General features: G+C 38.8%; 18 non-coding genes across 18 annotated transcripts in view; all 18 read right to left on the bottom strand.

Annotated features, from left to right (window-relative positions):
* Positions 1–448: 448 nt before the first annotated feature.
* AC3HAE_019489 (transfer RNA arginine (anticodon UCG)) lies at positions 449–521 on the bottom strand. The gene has a single exon. It is a non-coding gene; the product is annotated as a tRNA-Arg (tRNA).
* A 92-nt stretch (positions 522–613) lies between these two features.
* AC3HAE_019488 (transfer RNA isoleucine (anticodon AAU)) lies at positions 614–687 on the bottom strand. The gene has a single exon. It is a non-coding gene; the product is annotated as a tRNA-Ile (tRNA).
* A 267-nt stretch (positions 688–954) lies between these two features.
* Positions 955–1,027, bottom strand: AC3HAE_019487 (transfer RNA arginine (anticodon UCG)). The gene has a single exon. It is a non-coding gene; the product is annotated as a tRNA-Arg (tRNA).
* Positions 1,028–1,119: 92 nt separating this feature from the next.
* On the bottom strand, positions 1,120–1,193 carry AC3HAE_019485 (transfer RNA isoleucine (anticodon AAU)). Its single transcript has one exon. It is a non-coding gene; the product is annotated as a tRNA-Ile (tRNA).
* A 1,444-nt stretch (positions 1,194–2,637) lies between these two features.
* AC3HAE_019484 (transfer RNA isoleucine (anticodon AAU)) lies at positions 2,638–2,711 on the bottom strand. Its single transcript has one exon. It is a non-coding gene; the product is annotated as a tRNA-Ile (tRNA).
* Positions 2,712–2,978: 267 nt separating this feature from the next.
* On the bottom strand, positions 2,979–3,051 carry AC3HAE_019483 (transfer RNA arginine (anticodon UCG)). The gene has a single exon. It is a non-coding gene; the product is annotated as a tRNA-Arg (tRNA).
* Positions 3,052–3,143: 92 nt separating this feature from the next.
* Positions 3,144–3,217, bottom strand: AC3HAE_019481 (transfer RNA isoleucine (anticodon AAU)). The gene has a single exon. It is a non-coding gene; the product is annotated as a tRNA-Ile (tRNA).
* Positions 3,218–3,990: 773 nt separating this feature from the next.
* AC3HAE_019480 (transfer RNA arginine (anticodon UCG)) lies at positions 3,991–4,063 on the bottom strand. The gene has a single exon. It is a non-coding gene; the product is annotated as a tRNA-Arg (tRNA).
* A 92-nt stretch (positions 4,064–4,155) lies between these two features.
* AC3HAE_019479 (transfer RNA threonine (anticodon AGU)) lies at positions 4,156–4,229 on the bottom strand. Its single transcript has one exon. It is a non-coding gene; the product is annotated as a tRNA-Thr (tRNA).
* A 267-nt stretch (positions 4,230–4,496) lies between these two features.
* Positions 4,497–4,569, bottom strand: AC3HAE_019478 (transfer RNA arginine (anticodon UCG)). The gene has a single exon. It is a non-coding gene; the product is annotated as a tRNA-Arg (tRNA).
* Positions 4,570–4,661: 92 nt separating this feature from the next.
* Positions 4,662–4,735, bottom strand: AC3HAE_019477 (transfer RNA isoleucine (anticodon AAU)). Its single transcript has one exon. It is a non-coding gene; the product is annotated as a tRNA-Ile (tRNA).
* Positions 4,736–5,002: 267 nt separating this feature from the next.
* AC3HAE_019476 (transfer RNA arginine (anticodon UCG)) lies at positions 5,003–5,075 on the bottom strand. Its single transcript has one exon. It is a non-coding gene; the product is annotated as a tRNA-Arg (tRNA).
* Positions 5,076–5,167: 92 nt separating this feature from the next.
* AC3HAE_019475 (transfer RNA isoleucine (anticodon AAU)) lies at positions 5,168–5,241 on the bottom strand. The gene has a single exon. It is a non-coding gene; the product is annotated as a tRNA-Ile (tRNA).
* A 671-nt stretch (positions 5,242–5,912) lies between these two features.
* AC3HAE_019473 (transfer RNA arginine (anticodon UCG)) lies at positions 5,913–5,985 on the bottom strand. Its single transcript has one exon. It is a non-coding gene; the product is annotated as a tRNA-Arg (tRNA).
* A 92-nt stretch (positions 5,986–6,077) lies between these two features.
* AC3HAE_019472 (transfer RNA isoleucine (anticodon AAU)) lies at positions 6,078–6,151 on the bottom strand. Its single transcript has one exon. It is a non-coding gene; the product is annotated as a tRNA-Ile (tRNA).
* A 432-nt stretch (positions 6,152–6,583) lies between these two features.
* AC3HAE_019470 (transfer RNA threonine (anticodon AGU)) lies at positions 6,584–6,657 on the bottom strand. Its single transcript has one exon. It is a non-coding gene; the product is annotated as a tRNA-Thr (tRNA).
* A 432-nt stretch (positions 6,658–7,089) lies between these two features.
* On the bottom strand, positions 7,090–7,163 carry AC3HAE_019469 (transfer RNA isoleucine (anticodon AAU)). Its single transcript has one exon. It is a non-coding gene; the product is annotated as a tRNA-Ile (tRNA).
* Positions 7,164–7,430: 267 nt separating this feature from the next.
* Positions 7,431–7,500, bottom strand: part of AC3HAE_019468 (transfer RNA arginine (anticodon UCG)) — a 73-nt gene continuing 3 nt past the window's right edge. Inside the window, exon 1 of the tRNA in view lies at positions 7,431–7,500. This exon is cut by the window's right edge and continues 3 nt beyond it. This is a non-coding gene — a tRNA (tRNA-Arg).

Raw genomic sequence — 7,500 nt, 5'->3', positions numbered from 1 at the left:
TTAGGACACGTGGCTGAGGTGGTATTAAGTAATGGTCATTCAATTTTTTACGGAAGTGAATAAATCATCCTCAAATTGATACAATGATAAACTCAACAAGTAAGAGATGGCCAGTACGGGGGTTGAACCCGTGACCTTTGCGTTATTAGCACCACGCTCTAACCAACTGAGCTAACCCGCCTTTGATGTCAAAAGCTATTTTCATGTTTGTTTGTTTTTCAGCTAGAAACTGTTTGAAAAAGATTCACTTAAAGTGGGTCTAAGTATTCCTTTGTTTCACTAAGTGCGTAATTATAGATTAAGCCATGTTCGTTTGTTTTTCAGCTAGAAACTGTTTGAAAAAGATTCACTTAAAGTGGGTCTAAGTATTCCTTTGTTTCACTAAGTGCGTAATTATAGATTAAGCCACGAACATGCTGACATGAATTTGAGAGATGGGTCTTTCAAGTAACCACGAAGGGATTCGAACCCTCAATCTTCTGATCCGAAGTCAGACGCCTTACCCTTTAGGCCACGTGGCTGAGGTGGTATTGAGTAATGGTCGTTCAATTTTTTACGGAAGTGAATAAATCATCCTCAAATTGATACAATGATGAACTCAACAAGTAAGAGATGGCCAGTACGGGGGTTGAACCCGTGACCTTGGCGTTATTAGCACCACGCTCTAACCAACTGAGCTAACCGGCCTTTGTTGTCAATAGCTATTTTCATGTTTGTTTGTTTTTCAGCTAGAAACTGTTTGAAAAAGATTCACTTAAAGTGGGTCTAAGTATTCCTTTGTTTCACTAAGTGAGTAATTATAGATTAAGCCAAGTTTGTTTGTTTTTCAGCTAGAAACTGTTTGAAAGAGATTCACTTAAAGTGGGTCTAAGTATTCCTTTGTTTCACTAAGTGCGTAATTATAGATTAAGCCACGAACATGCTGACATGAATTTGAGAGATGGGTCTTTCAAGTAACCACGAAGGGATTCGAACCCTCAATCTTCTGATCCGAAGTCAGACGCCTTATCCTTTAGGCCACGTGGCTGAGGTGGTATTGAGTAATGGTCATTGAATTTTTTACGGAAGTGAATAAATCATCCTCAAATTGATACAATGATGAACTCAACAAGTAAGAGATGGCCAGTACGGGGGTTGAACCCGTGACCTTGGCGTTATTAGCACCACGCTCTAACCAACTGAGCTAACCGGCCTTTGATGTCAATAGCTATTTTCATGTTTGTTTGTTTTTCAGCTAGAAACTGTTTGAAAAAGATTCACTTAAAGTGGGTCTAAGTATTCCTTTGTTTCACTAAGTGCGTAATTATAGATTAAGCAATGTTTGTTTGTTTTTCAGCTAGAAACTGTTTGAAAAAGATTCACTCAAAGTGGGTCTATGTATTCCTTTGTTTCACTAAGTGCGTAATCATAGATTAAGCCACGAACATGCTGACATGAATTTGAGAGATGGGTCTTTCAAGTAACCACGAAGGGATTCGAACCCTGAATCTTCTGATCCGAATTCAGACGCCTTATCTTTTAGGACACGTGGCTGAGGTGGTATTAAGTAATGGTCATTCAATTTTTTACGGAAGTGAATAAATCATCCTCAAATTGATACAATGATGAACTCAACAAGTAAGAGCTGGCCAGTACGGGGGTTGAACCCGTGACCTTTGCGTTATTAGCACCACGCTCTAACCAACTGAGCTAACCCTCCTTTGATGTCAATAGCTATTTTCATGTTTGTTTGTTTTTCAGCTAGAAACTGTTTGAAAAAGATTCACTTAAAGTGGGTCTAAGTATTCCTTTGTTTCACTAAGTGAGTAATTATAGATTAAGCCATGTTTGTTTGTTTTTCAGCTAGAAACTGTTTGAAAAAGATTCACTTAAAGTGGGTCTAAGTATTCGTTTGTTTCACTAAGTGCGTAATTATAGATTAAGCCACGAACATGCTGACATGAATTTGAGAGATGGGTCTTTCAAGTAACCACGAAGGGATTCGGACCCTCAATCTTCTGATCCGAAGTCAGACGCCTTATCCTTTAGGCCACGTGGCTGAGGTGGTATTGAGTAATGGTCGTTCAATTTTTTACGGAAGTGAACAAATCATCCTCAAATTGATACAATGATGAACTCAACAAGTAAGAGATAGCCAGTACGGGGGTTGAACCCGTGACCTTGGCGTTATTAGCACCACGCTCTAACCAACTGAGCTAACCTGCCTTTGATGTCAATAGCTATTTTCATGTTTGTTTGTTTTTCAGCTAGAAACTGTTTGAAAAAGATTCACTTAAAGTGGGTCTAAGTATTCCTTTGTTTCACTAAGTGAGTAATTATAGATTAAGCCATGTTTGTTTGTTTTTCAGCTAGAAACTGTTTGAAAAAAATTCACTTAAAGTGGGTCTAAGTATTCCTTTGTTTCACTAAGTGCGTAATTATAGATTAAGCCACGAACATGCTGACATGAATTTGAGAGATGGGTCTTTCAAGTAACCACGAAGGGATTCGAACCCTCAATCTTCTGATCCGAAGTCAGACGCCTTATCCTTTAGTCCACGTGGCTGAGGTGGTATTGAGTAATGGTCATTGAATTTTTTACGGAAGTGAATAAATCATCCTCAAATTGATACAATGATGAACTCAACAAGTAAGAGATGGCCAGTACGGGGTTTGAACCCGTGACCTTGGCGTTATTAGCACCACGCTCTAACCAACTGAGCTAACCGGCCTTTGATGTCAATAGCTATTTTCATGTTTGTTTGTTTTTCAGCTAGAAACTGTTTGAAAAAGATTCACTTAAAGTGGGTCTAAGTATTCCTTTGTTTCACTAAGTGCGTAATTATAGATTAAGCCATGTTTGTTTGTTTTTCAGCTAGAAACTGTTTGAAAAAGATTCACTCAAAGTGGGTCTAAGTATTCCTTTGTTTCACTAAGTGCGTAATTATAGATTAAGCCACGAACATGCTGACATGAATTTGAGAGATGGGTCTTTCAAGTAACCACGAAGGGATTCGAACCCTCAATCTTCTGATCCGAAGTCAGACGCCTTATCCTTTAGGCCACGTGGCTGAGGTGGTATTGAGTAATGGTCGTTCAATTTTTTACGGAAGTGAATAAATCATCCTCAAATTGATACAATGATGAACTCAACAAGTAAGAGATGGCCAGTACGGGGGTTGAACCCGTGACCTTGGCGTTATTAGCACCACGCTCTAACCAACTGAGCTAACCGGCCTTTGATGTCAATAGCTATTTTCATGTTTGTTTGTTTTTCAGCTAGAAACAGTTTGAAAAAGATTCACTTAAAGTGGGTCTAAGTATTCCTTTGTTTCACTAAGTGCGTAATTATAGATTAAGCCATGTTTGTTTGTTTTTCAGCTAGAAACTGTTTGAAAAAGATTCACTTAAAGTGGGTCTAAGTATTCCTTTGTTTCACTAAGTGCGTAATTATAGATTAAGCCACGAACATGCTGACATGAATTTGAGAGATGGGTCTTTCAAGTAACCACGAAGGGATTCGAACCCTGAATCTTCTGATCCGAATTCAGACGCCTTATCTTTTAGGACACGTGGCTGAGGTGGTATTAAGTAATGGTCATTCACTTTTTTACGGAAGTGAATAAATCATCCTCAAATTGATACAATGATGAACTCAACAAGTAAGAGATGGCCAGTATGGGGGTTGAACCCGTGACCTTGTCGTTATTAGCACCACGCTCTAACCAACTGAGCTAACCGGCCTTTGATGTCAATAGCTATTTTCATGTTTGTTTGTTTTTCAGCTAGAAACTGTTTGAAAAAGATTCACTTAAAGTGGGTCTAAGTATTCCTTTGTTTCACTAAGTGAGTAATTATAGATTAAGCCAAGTTTGTTTGTTTTTCAGCTAGAAACTGTTTGAAAAAGATTCACTTAAAGTGGGTCTAAGTATTCCTTTGTTTCACTAAGTGCGTAATTATAGATTAAGCCACGAACATGCTGATATGAATTTGAGAGATGGGTCTTTCAAGTAACCACGAAGGGATTCGAACCCTCTATCTTCTGATCCGAAGTCAGACGCCTTATCCTTTAGGCCACGTGGCTGAGGTGGTATTGAGTAATGGTCATTGAATTTTTTACGGAAGTGAATAAATCATCCTCAAATTGATACAATGATGAACTCAACAAGTAAGAGATGGCCAGTACGGGGGTTGAACCCGTGACCTTGGCTTTACTAGCACCACGCTCTAACCAACTGAGCTAACCGGCCTTTGATGTCAATAGCTATTTTCATGTTTGTTTGTTTTTCAGCTAGAAACTGTTTGAAAAAGATTCACTTAAAGTGGGTCTAAGTATTTCTTTGTTTCACTAAGTGCGTAATTATAGATTAAGCCATGTTTGTTTGTTTTTCAGCTAGAAACTGTTTGAAAAAGATTCACTTAAAGTGGGTCTAAGTATTCCTTTGTTTCACTAAGTGCGTAATTATAGATTAAGCCACGAACATGCTGACATGAATTTGAGAGATGGGTCTTTCAAGTAACCACGAAGGGATTCGAACCCTCAATCTTCTGATCCGAAGTCAGACGCCTTATCCTTTAGGCCACGTGGCTGAGTTGGTATTGAGTAATGGTCGTTCAATTTTTTACGGAAGTGAATAAATCATCCTCAAATTGATACAATGATGAACTCAACAAGTAAGAGATGGCCAGTACGGGGGTAGAACCCGTGACCTTGGCGTTATTAGCACCACGCTCTAACCAACTGAGCTAACCGGCCTTTGATGTCAATAGCTATTTTCATGTTTGTTTGTTTTTCAGCTAGAAACTGTTTGAAAAAGATTCACTTAAAGTGGGTCTAAGTATTCCTTTGTTTCACTAAGTGAGTAATTATAGATTAAGCCAAGTTTGTTTGTTTTTCAGCTAGAAACTGTTTGAAAAAGATTCACTTAAAGTGGGTCTAAGTATTCCTTTGTTTCACTAAGTGCGTAATTATAGATTAAGCCACGAACATGCTGACATGAATTTGAGAGATGGGTCTTTCAAGTAACCACGAAGGGATTCGAACCCTCAATCTTCTGATCCGAAGTCAGACGCCTTATCCTTTAGGCCACGTGGCTGAGGTGGTATTGAGTAATGGTCATTGAATTTTTTACGGAAGTGAATAAATCATCCTCAAATTGATACAATGATGAACTCAACAAGTAAGAGATGGCCAGTACGGGGGTTGAACCCGTGACCTTGGCGTTATTAGCACCACGCTCTAACCAACTGAGCTAACCGGCCTTTGATGTCAATAGCTATTTTCATGTTTGTTTGTTTTTCAGCTAGAAACAGTTTGAAAAAGATTCACTTAAAGTGGGTCTAAGTATTCCTTTGTTTCACTAAGTGCGTAATTATAGATTAAGCCACGAACATGCTGACATGAATTTGAGAGATGGGTCTTTCAAGTAACCACGAAGGGATTCGAACCCTGAATCTTCTGATCCGAATTCAGACGCCTTATCTTTTAGGACACGTGGCTGAGGTGGTATTAAGTAATGGTCATTCAATTTTTTACGGAAGTGAATAAATCATCCTCAAATTGATACAATGATGAACTCAACAAGTAAGAGATGGCCAGTACGGGGGTTGAACCCGTGACCTTTGCGTTATTAGCACCACGCTCTAACCAACTGAGCTAACCCGCCTTTGATGTCAATAGCTATTTTCATGTTTGTTTGTTTTTCAGCTAGAAACTGTTTGAAAAAGATTCACTTAGAGTGGGTCTAAGTATTCCTTTGTTTCACTAAGTGAGTAATTATAGATTAAGCCATGTTTGTTTGTTTTTCAGCTAGAAACTGTTTGAAAAAGATTCACTTAAAGTGGGTCTAAGTATTCCTTTGTTTCACTAAGTGCGTAATTATAGATTAAGCCACGAACATGCTGACATGAATTTGAGAGATGGGTCTTTCAAGTAACCACGAAGGGATTCGAACCCTCAATCTTCTGATCCGAAGTCAGACGCCTTATCCTTTAGGCCACGTGGCTGAGGTGGCATTGAGTAATGGTCTTTCAATTTTTTACGGAAGTGAATAAATCATCCTCAAATTGATACAATGATGAACTCAACAAGTAAGAGATGGCCAGTACGGGGGTTGAACCCGTGACCTTGGCGTTATTAGCACCACGCTCTAACCAACTGAGCTAACCGGCCTTTGATGTCAATAGCTATTTTCATGTTTGTTTGTTTTTCAGCTAGAAACTGTTTGAAAAAGATTCACTTAAAGTGGGTCTAAGTATTCCTTTGTTTCACTAAGTGAGTAATTATAGATTAAGCCAAGTTTGTTTGTTTTTCAGCTAGAAACTGTTTGAAAAAGATTCACTTAAAGTGGGTCTAAGTATTCCTTTGTTTCACTAAGTGCGTAATTATAGATTAAGCCACGAACATGCTGACATGAATTTGAGAGATGGGTCTTTCAAGTAACCACGAAGGGATTCGAACCCTCAATCTTCTGATCCGAAGTCAGACGCCTTATGCTTTAGGCCACGTGGCTGAGGTGGTATTGAGTAATGGTCATTGAATTTTTTACGGAAGTGAATAAATCATCCTCAAATTGATACAATGATGAACTCAACAAGTAAGAGATGGCCAGTACGGGGGTTGAACCCGTGACCTTGGCTTTACTAGCACCACGCTCTAACCAACTGAGCTAACCGGCCTTTGATGTCAATAGCTATTTTCATGTTTGTTTGTTTTTCAGCTAGAAACTGTTTGAAAAAGATTCACTTAAAGTGGGTCTAAGTATTTCTTTGTTTCACTAAGTGCGTAATTATAGATTAAGCCATGTTTGTTTGTTTTTCAGCTAGAAACTGTTTGAAAAAGATTCACTTAAAGTGGGTCTAAGTATTCCTTTGTTTCACTAAGTGCGTAATTATAGATTAAGCCACGAACATGCTGACATGAATTTGAGAGATGGGTCTTTCAAGTAACCACGAAGAGATTCGAACCCTCAATCTTCTGATCCGAAGTCAGACGCCTTATCCTTTAGGCCACGTGGCTGAGGTGGTATTGAGTAATGGTCGTTCAATTTTTTACGGAAGTGAATAAATCATCCTCAAATTGATACAATGATGAACTCAACAAGTAAGAGATGGCCAGTACGGGGGTAGAACCCGTGACCTTGGCGTTATTAGCACCACGCTCTAACCAACTGAGCTAACCGGCCTTTGATGTCAATAGCTATTTTCATGTTTGTTTGTTTTTCAGCTAGAAACTGTTTGAAAAAGATTCACTTAAAGTGGGTCTAAGTATTCCTTTGTTTCACTAAGTGAGTAATTATAGATTAAGCCAAGTTTGTTTGTTTTTCAGCTAGAAACTGTTTGAAAAAGATTCACTTAAAGTGGGTCTAAGTATTCCTTTGTTTCACTAAGTGCGTAATTATAGATTAAGCCACGAACATGCTGACATGAATTTGAGAGATGGGTCTTTCAAGTAACCACGAAGGGATTCGAACCCTCAATCTTCTGATCCGAAGTCAGACGCCTTATCCTTTAGGCCACGTG

The sequence above is a fragment of the Micromesistius poutassou genome (genome assembly GCF_964030765.1).
Source record: "Micromesistius poutassou genome assembly, chromosome: 6".
In the NCBI taxonomy this organism is placed as follows: Eukaryota; Metazoa; Chordata; class Actinopteri; order Gadiformes; family Gadidae; genus Micromesistius; species Micromesistius poutassou.
Note: the sequence above shows the minus strand (reverse complement) of the source record. Positions and strands in the feature narration are given on the sequence as shown.